Source organism: Cnephaeus nilssonii (genome assembly GCF_951640355.1).
Source record: "Cnephaeus nilssonii genome assembly, chromosome: 20".
NCBI lineage: Eukaryota > Metazoa > Chordata > Mammalia > Chiroptera > Vespertilionidae > Cnephaeus > Cnephaeus nilssonii.
Genome location: NC_137091.1, coordinates 38,567,482 through 38,579,421, shown reverse-complemented (window position 1 = coordinate 38,579,421; position 11,940 = coordinate 38,567,482).

The following is an 11,940-nucleotide window of genomic DNA, read 5'->3' as shown; positions in this document are numbered from 1 at the left end:
AAACAAGACTTTCTTTTAGACCTAGGAATGCAGCTCTGAGCAACAGAGAAATGGGCCCCGCCTCCTCCCTGAACTCTTATCCACAGGCAAATGAAGTCATAAATTAAGATGGTCCTGACCATGGCTGGTGGGTTCAGTGGTTAGAATGTCAGCGCTGGAACCAAACGGTTCAATTCCCCATCAAGGGCACATACCTGGGTTGCGGAATTGATCCCTGCCCGGGTCAGGGTGTTTTTGAGAGGCAACCAATCGATGTGTCTCTCTCTCATTGATGTTTTTCTGTCTCTCCCTTTCACTCTCTCTAGAAATCAATGGGGGGAAAAGATAATTTCAGGGAGTGCAAAGGCCTGCCGGGGGGATGGGCTTGTTGAAGAAGATGGTTGCAATGCTGGTCCATGTTGTTTGGTTCAAAGCTGTATCCCTAGGGTCTAGAGCAGTGCCTGGCACACAAGAGGTGCTCAATAATATTTGATGTGTTAAAGATTGAATGTAGGAGATGAGGTCAGTGAGGTTGAGATAGGCCAGTAAGCCAGGACAAGTAGAATAGGGAAACTGAGATAGGTAGCTGAACAAACTGACAGCAATTTATAGCAGATACAGAAGGTCACCTCCCTAGAGATAACATTTCAGCTCCAGGCTCAGAAAAGCAGAAAAACCAGGTGGCTGATGCCAGGACCAGCTGCAATGACTGATGACCTCCTGCCCTAACAGTGACCAATCAGTGGAGACCATGACCCTGAAGGAGCACACCTAGAAACTGATGACTGTTCCACTGAGACCCTCCCTGAGACCTCCCATAAGATTCCTGTCTGCAAGAGAGAGATAAAGCCTCAAGACAAAGGGCCCTGCAACCCAGGTACATGCCCTTGACCAGGAACTGAACCCTCGACCCTTCAGTGCCTAGGGATGGGGGGGGGGGGGGGGGGGGTGTTGTCACTCTAACCTCTGAGCCCACCGGCCTTCCCATCGGAAGTATTCTAGTGTTATTGAGAATAGTCCCGATGCCAGCCAGTTGAACTATAGTAAAACCTCGATATAATGGACTAATTCAGGTGGTGGGGTGTCTGTTAAAGCCAAAAGCCTGTTTTATAATAAAGTAGGTTTTCCAAATGCATATGTTAGAAAACTGACAAATTAGCTAATTCGCCTGTTTTTAGTTATTTAGACGCATTTGTGTAATTAAAATTAAGTATGTATGAAAAGTTTAATTTTACAGAAACATTTTCTATATGTATTACTGTAAATTTAAATCTATACTGAATAGGTCTAGTAAATGGGTGCACTCACCAGTCACTGTGGGTAAATAAATGCACACGGCTGGGGCCTGGCTTAGCACACATTGGAACATAGACCAGCATGCCATTAAAACTGCTACAGACACACTGGCCAGTGTTTCTCAGTGGTTAGAGTGACACCCCCCCCCCCACCCCCCCCCCCGCCGCCAACCCCTGGGCACTGAAGGGTTGAGGGTTCAGTTCCTGGTTAAGGGCATGTACCTGGGTTGCAGGTTCAATCCCTGGCCCTGGTCAGGGTGCATTCGGAAGGGAACCAATCAATAAATGTTTCTCTCTCTCTCCCCTCCTCCTCCTCCTCCTCCTCCTCCTCCTCCTCTCTCTTCCACTCTCTCTAAAAATCAATGAAAAAATATCCTCGGGTGAGGATTAACAAAAACTGCTGCAGAAAGTCATACGAAGCAGCAACAAAACTGATTACCACACAGGATGTGCTGTGATCACTTGCTAATCATTCACCAAACATTGTTTATGAGAGATGATTCTTAGATCCTACATAATAAAATGGTAATATGTAAATTACCATCACTCCGCTACGCCCACGATTGGGCCAGCAGGAGGCGCAGGGGCGGGACTCAGGGTGGCCGGGGTAGCTGATTGGGCCAGAAGGACGCTGAGCTCGCGGCGCCTCTGGCGCCGCGAGCTCAGCGTCTGTACCATGGCTGCCGGAGGCTTTCGGAAGGCCTGGGGTGCCTGCGGACAGCCAGCCGGACAGGTCCCCCGCGATCAAAGGCCAAAGCGGGGGACCTGGCCGCCTGTCTGCTCCGGCGCAAGGCCTTTCGAAAGCCTCCGCAGCGCCGGAGGCTTTCGGAAGGCCTGGGGCACCGGCGGACGGCGGACAGCCAGCCGGACAGGTCCCCCGCGATCAAAGGCCAAAGCGGGGAACCTGGCCGCCTGTCTGCTCCGGCGCAAGGCCTTTCGAAAGCCTCCGCAGCGCCGGAGGCTTTCGGAAGGCCTGGGGTGCCGGCGGACAGCCAGCCGGACAGGTCCCCCGCGATCAAAGGCCAAAGCGGGGGACCTGGCCGCCTGTCTGCTCCGGCGCAAGGCCTTTCGAAAGCCTCCGCAGCGCCGGAGGCTTTCGGAAGGCCTGGGGCACCGGCGGACAGCCCGCTGGTGCACCAGGTGCATGATTAAATCATGCACTGGGCCTCTAGTTTAAATATGTTTGATTATAGTTGTAGATATGTCATATTTATTTATGTCAGTAAAATTACTACAGTGTTTTTTCCAACATATGGCCTATTTGCTAAAATTTGTTAAAAATAACAGTGAAGTATTAACAAAAAATAACCTGTTAATTTAATTTTAAGCAAATCTTGGTTAAAAATATTTTAAAATTAACAGAGTTTTAATTTTCCCATATGACTTACATGCCAGAAATTTTGTCTGTTAAATCCTAAGTCCATTAAATCCTAGGTCCGAAAAATTGAGAGTTTACTGCACTGAGAATTTAAGCTTAGGATCTAACCGAGGTGCCTGGGTTTTAAGATACAAAGTAGAAGATCACATTTTCCATCCAAAATCCAAGGGAACCATATGAGTCCATAAATGTCTAGCCTGGGCTTCTGCACCCAGGATAGTTGGCCATTTTTTTCATAGCTACTTCAGGGGAATTATTGGGGAGATGTTCTTGGAGGTATTTGCCCAAAGTGGGTCCTATTAATAGATATTTCCAGAAAAAAAGTACTAAAGCTTATATTAATAGTAGGAGAAGACCAATGTGTGGCCAACAAAGGGTTAACTTTATTAACACAACTGATAATCAGAATATCTTTGTCAAGTAGGTAGGAAAGACTAGCAGGTACACAAATTAAGATTTTCATACTGGGGATTGAGCCTGCAACCTGGGCATGTGCCCTGACAGGGAATTGAACCGTGACCTCTTGATTCATAGGTTGATGCTCAACCACTGAGCCATGCCAGCCAGGAGGCAGTTCCGTTTTTAATGTTTTGAGGAAACCCCACACTGTTTTCCACAGTGACTGCACCAGTCTGTATTCCCACCAGCAGTGCACGAGGGTTCCCTTTGTTCCACATCCTCGCCAGCACCAGCACTGGTTGTTGATTTAATGATGGTAGTCATTCTGGCAGGTGTGAGCTGGTACCTCATTGTCATTTCAGTTTGCATCTCTCCGGTGATTAGTGACGTTGAGCATTTTTTCATATCTCTCTTGGCCATTTGTATGTCCTCTTTGGAGAAGAGTCTATTCAGGTCCTCTGCCAATGTTTTAATTGGATTGTTTGTCTTCCTTTTGTTGACTTGTATGAGTACTTTATGCATTTTGGAAATTAAACCCTTATCAGATGTATCAGTGGCAAATATGTTTCCTCATATAGTTGGCTCCCTGTTCATTTTGATGCTGGTTTCTTTTGCTGTGCAGAAGCTTTTTAGTTTGATGTAGTTCCATTTGTTTATTTTTTTCTTTGTTTCTCTTGCCCTAGGTTCTGCTGTGTGAGATATCGGAGATTTTGCTGTCTATGGTTTCTTCTAGGATTTTTGTGTTTTTCTGACTTACATTAAAGTCTTTTACCCATTTTGAGTTTATTCTTGTGTATGGTGTAAGTTTTTGGTCTAGTTTCACTTTTCTGCATATATCTATCCAATTTTCCCAACACCATTTATTGAATAGACCATCGTTACTCCACTGTATGATCTTGCCTCCTTTGTCAAATATTAATTGAGCATAGGTGTATCTGAATTTAATGAGGCATATTGAGGCTGGTCTATTAATGAAAATTTGGAACCTAATTTTGACAATATCAGGTCAAACCCCAGAATCCTCTAAGCTGCTTTCTTTTTTGGGAGAGGGAAAGATAGGATTCCTCTGAGTCTTTCAAAGTTAATCAGTAGCCCATCTTTAGATATGACATGTATAAATGTATTTTAGTTGAGATAAGCAAATTTGAAGCTTATCCTTTGAGACCTTATATACTGTTGTAAAAGCTATATTGTGTCCTTTTGGGAGTCTAGAAATGTTCTAGAGCATAAAAGTAAATCATCCACATAGTGGAATATTTAGGAAATTTAACATCATTTAAATCAGCTTTTAATATCTGGAAGAAATAGGTGGGACTTCTGTATATCCCTGGGGCATTACTGTCCAAGTAAACTCATGATCTTCCCAGGTGAAGGCAAAGAGATAATGACTGTCTTTTTCTATTGGAATGCTGAAAAAAGGCACCACATAAATCTATTACTGAAAAATATTGGCAGTCCAGAGGAATGGCTGATATTAAGGAACATTTGTGGATTTGGAACTACAGGATGTCTGGGAATAACCATCTTATTTATAGCTCTGAGATCCTATACAAATCTACATCCTTTCCCATTTGCTTTATTACTGGAAGGATAGGAGAATTTCAGGGTCTTGTACATAAAATTATAAGTCTCATCAGGTCTTAAAAGATATTGATGAAATTAGGTAGAGACAAATATTATCAATAGTCATGTTTTTTAAAAATATGTTTTTATTGATTTTTTAGAAAGAGAGAATGGGAGAGAGATAGAAACACTGCTTGGCTGCCTCTGCACGCCACTCCTTGGAATCAAGCCCGCAACCAGGGCATGTGCCTTGACCGGGAATTGAACCAATGACCTCTTGGTGCATGGACTGATGCTCAAACATTGAGCCACACTAGCCAGGCTCAATAGTTATTTTAACAGAAGTGGCTGACTTGATCTTACAATATCAAGTTGCCGGGTCCAAAGTTGCATTGGAATGTCCTGCAACCAATGTTCAATTTCAATATTATTTGCCTCTTGTGGAAGTTCCTTTAAAATTATTATTTCCCAATTGGTATACAGGCCTTGGTGATATCTGAGGATAGCTGTGTCCATCTGATATTGGCAGCTTCTCATCCTTGAGGAGTTTTGCAACATGGACGGACCTTGAGAACACCATGCTAAGTGAAATAAGTCAGTCAGAAAAAGCTAAGAACCATATGCTTTCACTCATATGTGGGATATAAAACTGAAACTCACGAACACAAACAGCAGTGTGGTAGTTGCCAGAGGGAAGGGAGTGAGAGGAGAAAGGGGTCCTAATATATGGTGACAGAAGATTTGACTTTGGGTGGTGGGCACATGGTGCAATATACAGACCTTGTAACAGAGAAACCCACACCTGAAACCTATTTGTTCATGTTGACCAATGTCACCCCAATACATTTAATTTTAAAAAATCCTCTACAGGAGCATGCCAGCAAACCTTACTCAGCTCTTCTGTTTCATTGCTCTCAGAAACCAGAAGGTGTATTGATTGGAATAGGTCAGAATAGCTGGAGTCATATGTTCTAACAGTTAAATCAAATTCCTTTGCAAACCCATTGGGGTCAGGGAAACCTTTAGTTAAATTTCTTACTCCTGCTCTAGTCCAAGGAACATATACAATAACTGTTTGCCCTCTGCCTGAGACAGGCTTTTCCCTGAAGAGAGATGCCAGAATTGCTGGATTATCCTTGTCTTTTTTTCTTTCCCAGATGAACCAAGCATTGTATTTATTTATTTATTTAAAAAATATATTTATTGATTTTTTACAGAGAAGAAGGGAGAGGGATAGAGAGCTAGAAACATCGATGAGAGAGAAACATCAATCAGCTGCCTCTTGCACGCCTCCTACTGGGGATGTGCCCGCAACCAAGGTATATGCCCTTGACTGGAATTGAACCTGGGACCTTTCAGTCCGCAGGTCGATGTTCTATCTACTGAGCCAAACCAGTTAGGGCCAAGCATTGTATTTAATTACTAGAGGCCCGGTGCACAAAATTCGTACACAGAGAGGCGGTGTCCCTCAGCCTGGCCTACACCCTCTCCAATCTGGGACATCCCTCTCTGCTAAGAGAGGACATCCCTTGCCTGCCTGCCTGATTGCCACTAACGGCTTCTGCCTGCCAGCCTGATGGCCCCCTAACTGCTCCCCTGCTGGCCTGATTGATGCCTAACTGCTCCCCTGTCGCCTGATTGCCCCCAACTGCCCTCCCCTGCCAGCCCAATCACCCACAACTGCCCTCCCCTGCCAGCCTGATGGCCCCCAGCTGCCCTCCCCTGCTGCGACCCGCCTCCTCCACCAGGCCCCGCCTCCCTTATGTGTGTGGCCATCTTGTGACGGCCATCTTGTGATGATGTTAGGGTGTGATGCATGAGGGCGTGATGACCACCTAGGCTATTATTATTAATATAGATAACAAGCACTCACTTATTCGCTACTTAAAAAAACATTCAGGCCTGTACTGAAAACACTTCCTCTATAATTTCCAGAACATTATTTTGTTCTAAACACATCATTTCCCACTCAATCCTGGAGCTGTTGACTTGAAATCACATTTGTCCTGTGCACTGCAGGAAGCTATAGGAGACTTCACCCATGTCACTGGATTTCTTGATCCCTTATATTTTCCATCACCCACTGCAACATTTAGTTCAACTTCGCAGAAACATTTGAAAAACAGATCTTTGCGCAATAACCCAGGCGCCCTCCAGGGTTTTAAAAGTGAAGAATGTTACTTGTGCAAGTCAGAATCTGATACCAATTAAATGGTGACAGCTTTGCCAATAAACAAGAAAATGCTCTTCCATGGCTAGGAAGGGAGACTGCCACAGTGACAGGTCCCAAAGACACATGGAGATATCCTTGTCTTCCTTTCCATTCTTATTTCCCCTGGGCCAATAGGGAGTGCTAATGGAGGAGATACAGAGGAGATAGAAGGGGAAGGAAGAAGGTAGGGGGAGGGCAAATCCAGACAAGAAAGCTCAGAGAGCAAATATAGTGGAGGAGCTATACTAGTAAAAGGGGAAGAAATAGGGTGTTGGCATTTATTAGCTTCAGAAGCCTTTTTTAGTTCAGAGATAGTCTCTAAAATACCTTATTAACTTTAAAAAAAGATTTTATCTGTGCTCCTGCTAGAAGATTCTAATTTCCAAATCAATATATGCTTCCCATTCATCCAGTTTCATTTTAGAGGCAGAATTTTCTAATTTTTGCATGCAAAAATTAATTTAAGCACTCAAAGAAAACTGCACTTTGGCCATTTTAAGTCGATATAATTTTTAGTCAAATCTTCCCATTTCTGTAAAGTACTTACAAGCAAAAGCTTCCTACTTATTATATATCTCTAGGAGTATTAATGGGAGATAGGGGCTGGGGGTGAGAAGTTTTGGCCTTGGAGGCAAAACACCTTTTGCTGAATAAGTGAGAGCCCGAAATTGTTCAGCTCTGAAGGGGCAGTTCCCCGCTCCAGCTCAAATCTTGGGTATTCTTAGGTGACTAGGAATCTTTGTGGAGGTGTGAGGGGCATCCCCTATGACGTGCAGGAGCCTCATAGGGAATTCCAATTCAACTGTATTTAGCAATTGACTCATCCAGGGATGTGCATATAAAGGTTGGTCACCAGTACTCTGAGTCCTCATGGCTGTATTAGACTGACAGAGAGAAAATATGAAACACATAAGAGGGTTGATGCTTCTCAGGAGGTGAGAGCCCTGTGGAGCTCAACCCATAAGTAGCACACTTTGACCCACTACACAATATCCCTAGAAATTTGTTCAGACTCCACAGATCCCAAAATAAAATTAAAATTAACATGGGAACTCCTGCCTTCAAGGCCTGAAACTCCCACTCCCCAGCCCCTATTAATACTCCTGGAGATACACAATAAGTAGGAAGCCTTTACTTGCATGTACTTTACAGTAATGGGAAGATTTAACTAAAAATGATATCAACCTTGCACCGGCCAGTATGACTCGGTGGTTGAATATCATCTCATGAACCAAGAGGTCACCGGTTATTCCTGGTCAGGGCACATGCCTGGGTTGCAGGCTCTATCCCCAGTAGGGGGTGTGCAGGAGGCAGCTCATTCTCTCTCATTGATGTTTCTATTTATCCCTCTCCCTTCCTCTTTCTCTAAAATCTATAAAAACATTGAAAAATATATCAATTCAAGATGGACAAAATGCAGTTTTCTTTGGGTTCCTAATTTAAGTTTTGCATGCAAAATTAGAAAATGTTGGCACTAAACTTAAGCTGAATGAATGGAAAGCTTATCTTGACTGGAAATTACAGTGGAACCTCAGTTCTTGACCTTAATTCATTCTGGAAGGCTGTTTGAAAATGGAATCGTTTTCCCCATTAGAAATAATGTAGCTTGGAGGGTGTGGCTCAGTGATTGAACACTGATGTATGAGCTAGGAGATCATGGTTTGATTCCTGGTCAGGGCACATGCCTGGTTTTAGGCTTGATCCCCAGGAGGGGGCATGCAGGAGGCAGCCGATCAATGATTTTCATCATTGATGTTTCTATCTCCCTCTTTCTTCCTCTCTGAAATCAATAAAAATATTTTAATAAAGAAATAATGTAGATCAACCAAAGGTCTTGTGTGCATGCATATGAGCCTTACCAATGGTTAAGTTCAACAGGGGGTTGGGGCATCCATGGGGAGGGGTGTGGGATGGGAATGGGGAGATGAGGACAAATATGTGACACCTTAATCAATAAAGAAATTTAAAAAAATAATAATTAAAAAAAAAAGAAATAATGTACATTGCCCTGATCGATGTAGCTCAGTGGCTAGAGCATTGGCCCTCTAACCAAAAGGTTGAAGGTTCGATTCCTGGTCACAGACACACACCTGGATTGCAGGTTCAATCCCCAGCCCCGGTTGGGGCATGTGCAGGAGGCAACCAATTTATGTCTCTCTCTCACATCTATGTTTCTCTTTCTTTCTCTTTCTCATTCCCTCCCTCTTTTCCACTCTCTCTCTAAAAAAAAAAAAAAAAAAAAAAAAAAAATCAATGGAAAAAATATCCTCCGGAGGATATCTATACTAATAAAAGCCTAGGTGGCCCTCACACCCTCGCATCATCACAAAATGGCTTCCCCTATGTTGTCACAAGATGGCCACCACAAGATGGCCACCCCCCACATCATCACAAGATGGCCACCCCTCATGTTGTCACAAGATGGCCGCCACAAGATGGCCACCAGGGGAGGGCAGTTGGGGGCAACCAGGCCTGTAGGGAAGGGCAGTTAGGGGTGACCAGGATGGCAGGGGAGGGCAGTTGGGGGCAACCGGGCCAGGAGGGAAGGGTGGTTGGGGGCGATCAGCCGGCAGGGGAGGGCAGTTGGAGGCCATTTGGCCAGCAGGGGAGGGCAGTTGGGGGTGATCAGGCTGGTAGGGGAGCAGTTAGGTGTCAATCAGGCCAGCAGGGGAGTGATTAGGGGGCGATCAGGCTAGCAGGCAGAAGCGGTTAGGGGCAATCAGGCAGACAGGCAGGTGAGTGGTTAGGAGCCAGCAGTCCCGGATTGTGAGAGGCATGTCTGACTGCCAGTTTAGATGGGATCGGGCCTAAACCAGCAGTCGGACATCCCCCGAGGGGTCCCAGATTGGAGAGGGTGCAAGCTGGGCTGAGGGACACCACCCCCAGTGCACAAATTTTGTGCACCGGGCCTCTAGTCTACACTAATAAAAGAGAAATATGCAAACTGACTGTACCTCTGTGATGCCCACCAGCCAATCAGGAGTGAGTATGCAAATTAACCCAACAAAGATGGAGGGTTAATTTGCATACACAGGCGCAGAGTGGCCAGGCAGGGCGGGACGCCTGCTATGAAGGGGAAGGCAGGGGGTGGAGGGAGCTACAGGAGCAGCAACTTTGCTACCTTCTTTGCCGGAGAAAGACATCCACAATTGCATTTCGCGCACTGACCACCTTCTTTTATTTATTTATTTATTTATTTATTTATTTATTTTTAAAAATAATTCTTTATTGTTGAAAGTATTACATATGTCCCCTTTTCCCCTATTTACCCCCTTCAGCCCGCCCCTACCCCCTGCCCAGGCCTTCAGCACCCTATTGTCTGTGTCCCTGGGTTATGCATATATGCATACAAGGTCTTTGGTTGATTACCTCCCACCTATCCACCCTCCTCCACCTTCCCTCTGAGATTCCACACTCTGTTCCATGCTTCCATGTCTCTGGATCCACTCTGTTCATCAGTTTATTTTGTTACTTAGATTCCACATATGAGTCTGATCATGTGATACTTGTCTTTCTCTGACTGGCTTATTTCACTTAGCATAATACTCTCCAGGTCCCTCCATGCTGTCTCAAAGGGTAAGAGATCCTTCTTTTTTACTGCTGCATAGTATTTCACCTGCCCACCTTCTTTTAAATATGTTTTTATTGATATTTAGAGAGAGAGGAAGGGAGAGGGATAGAAAGATAGAAACATTGATGAGAGAGAAATATCATCCATCAGCTTCCTCCTGCATGCCCCCTACAAGAGGTTGAGCCCACAACAGGGAGGGGCATGTGCCCCAACTGGAAATCGAACCAGCAATCTCTTGTTTCATGGGTTGATGCTCAACCACTGTGCTACACAAGCTGGGCACTGATTACATTCTTTTTCCTAGGAATGGCTTATAGGAAACTCCTTGATAATGCTGACTTAATTTGGTTTACAGGTGGATCTTTGAAAGATAAACAGAGATGCTACTAGGCTGGACACGCAATAACTTCCATGGTGGGCATAATTAAAAGTTCTTATTTACCTGAATAAGATCTGCCCAACAAGCCTAATTAATTTTTCTAACTCAGACTTGTCAATTTGCCAAAGATCAAATAGCCAATATTTACACTGGCATTAGCTAGCTAAGCCTTTGGTGTAGCTCACAACTTTAGAATATTGTTGAAGCAGTGGTGCTTCTTAATTTTCTCAGAGCAGCCCATAAAGAATGGAAAATAGGCTGCAAAATTATTAGATGTCATACAGAAATCTAAACAATGGGCAATTATCATATTCTAGGACTTTCTAAAGCTGCCACCATGGAAGCAAAAGAAACTTAATTTGTTAATGTGGCAGTTAGACAGGCAGTATTAATCAGTCAAATTATCCAGACCTGAGATCATTCATCACTTCCTTTTAAATCAACAACAAACGCGTATAGTCCATCAGACAGCTGCAGAAAAAATGAGGATATGGCAACAAAAAGGGGGAACCTTTGTTCCAGGCAGTCAGATATGACTTGGACTCAATCAGAAACCAATCTTCCCTATAGGGGCTTAATTACCTATACTTTAACATGTACATAAGCTAAAACATTGGGTCCTAAAAAGATGATTGCATGAAGTAAACAATATTACTGCTACTGTAGCTCAAAGTGTATAGTAGATGTTCTATCTAACTAAATATAGTCCTGGAAAAATCATTCCATGGGTCCCAAGGACATTTCTCACTTCCTTTAGATCCATTAGAGAGATACAGTAATTGGAATTTTATTCAAATGCCACCAGTTCAAGAATACCAACATGTGTTAATTATATGGGTTGAGGCATTCCCTTGGAGGAAAGCAACAAGCTTAATGGTAGGTAAATTATTATTAGAAAAAAAAAAAAATGCCAGCCCTAACCGGTTTGGCTCAGTGGATAGAGTGTCGGCCTGTGGATTGAAAGGTCCCAGGTTCGATTCCGGGCAAGGGCATGTACCTTGGTTGCGGGCACATCCCCAGTAGGAGGTGTGCAGGAGGCAGCTGATTGATGTTTCTAACTCTCTATCCCTCTCCCTTCCTCTCTGTAAAAAAATCAATAAAATATATTTTTAAAAATTCCAAGTGGGGCCGAAACCGGTTTGGCTCAGTGGATAGAGCATTGGT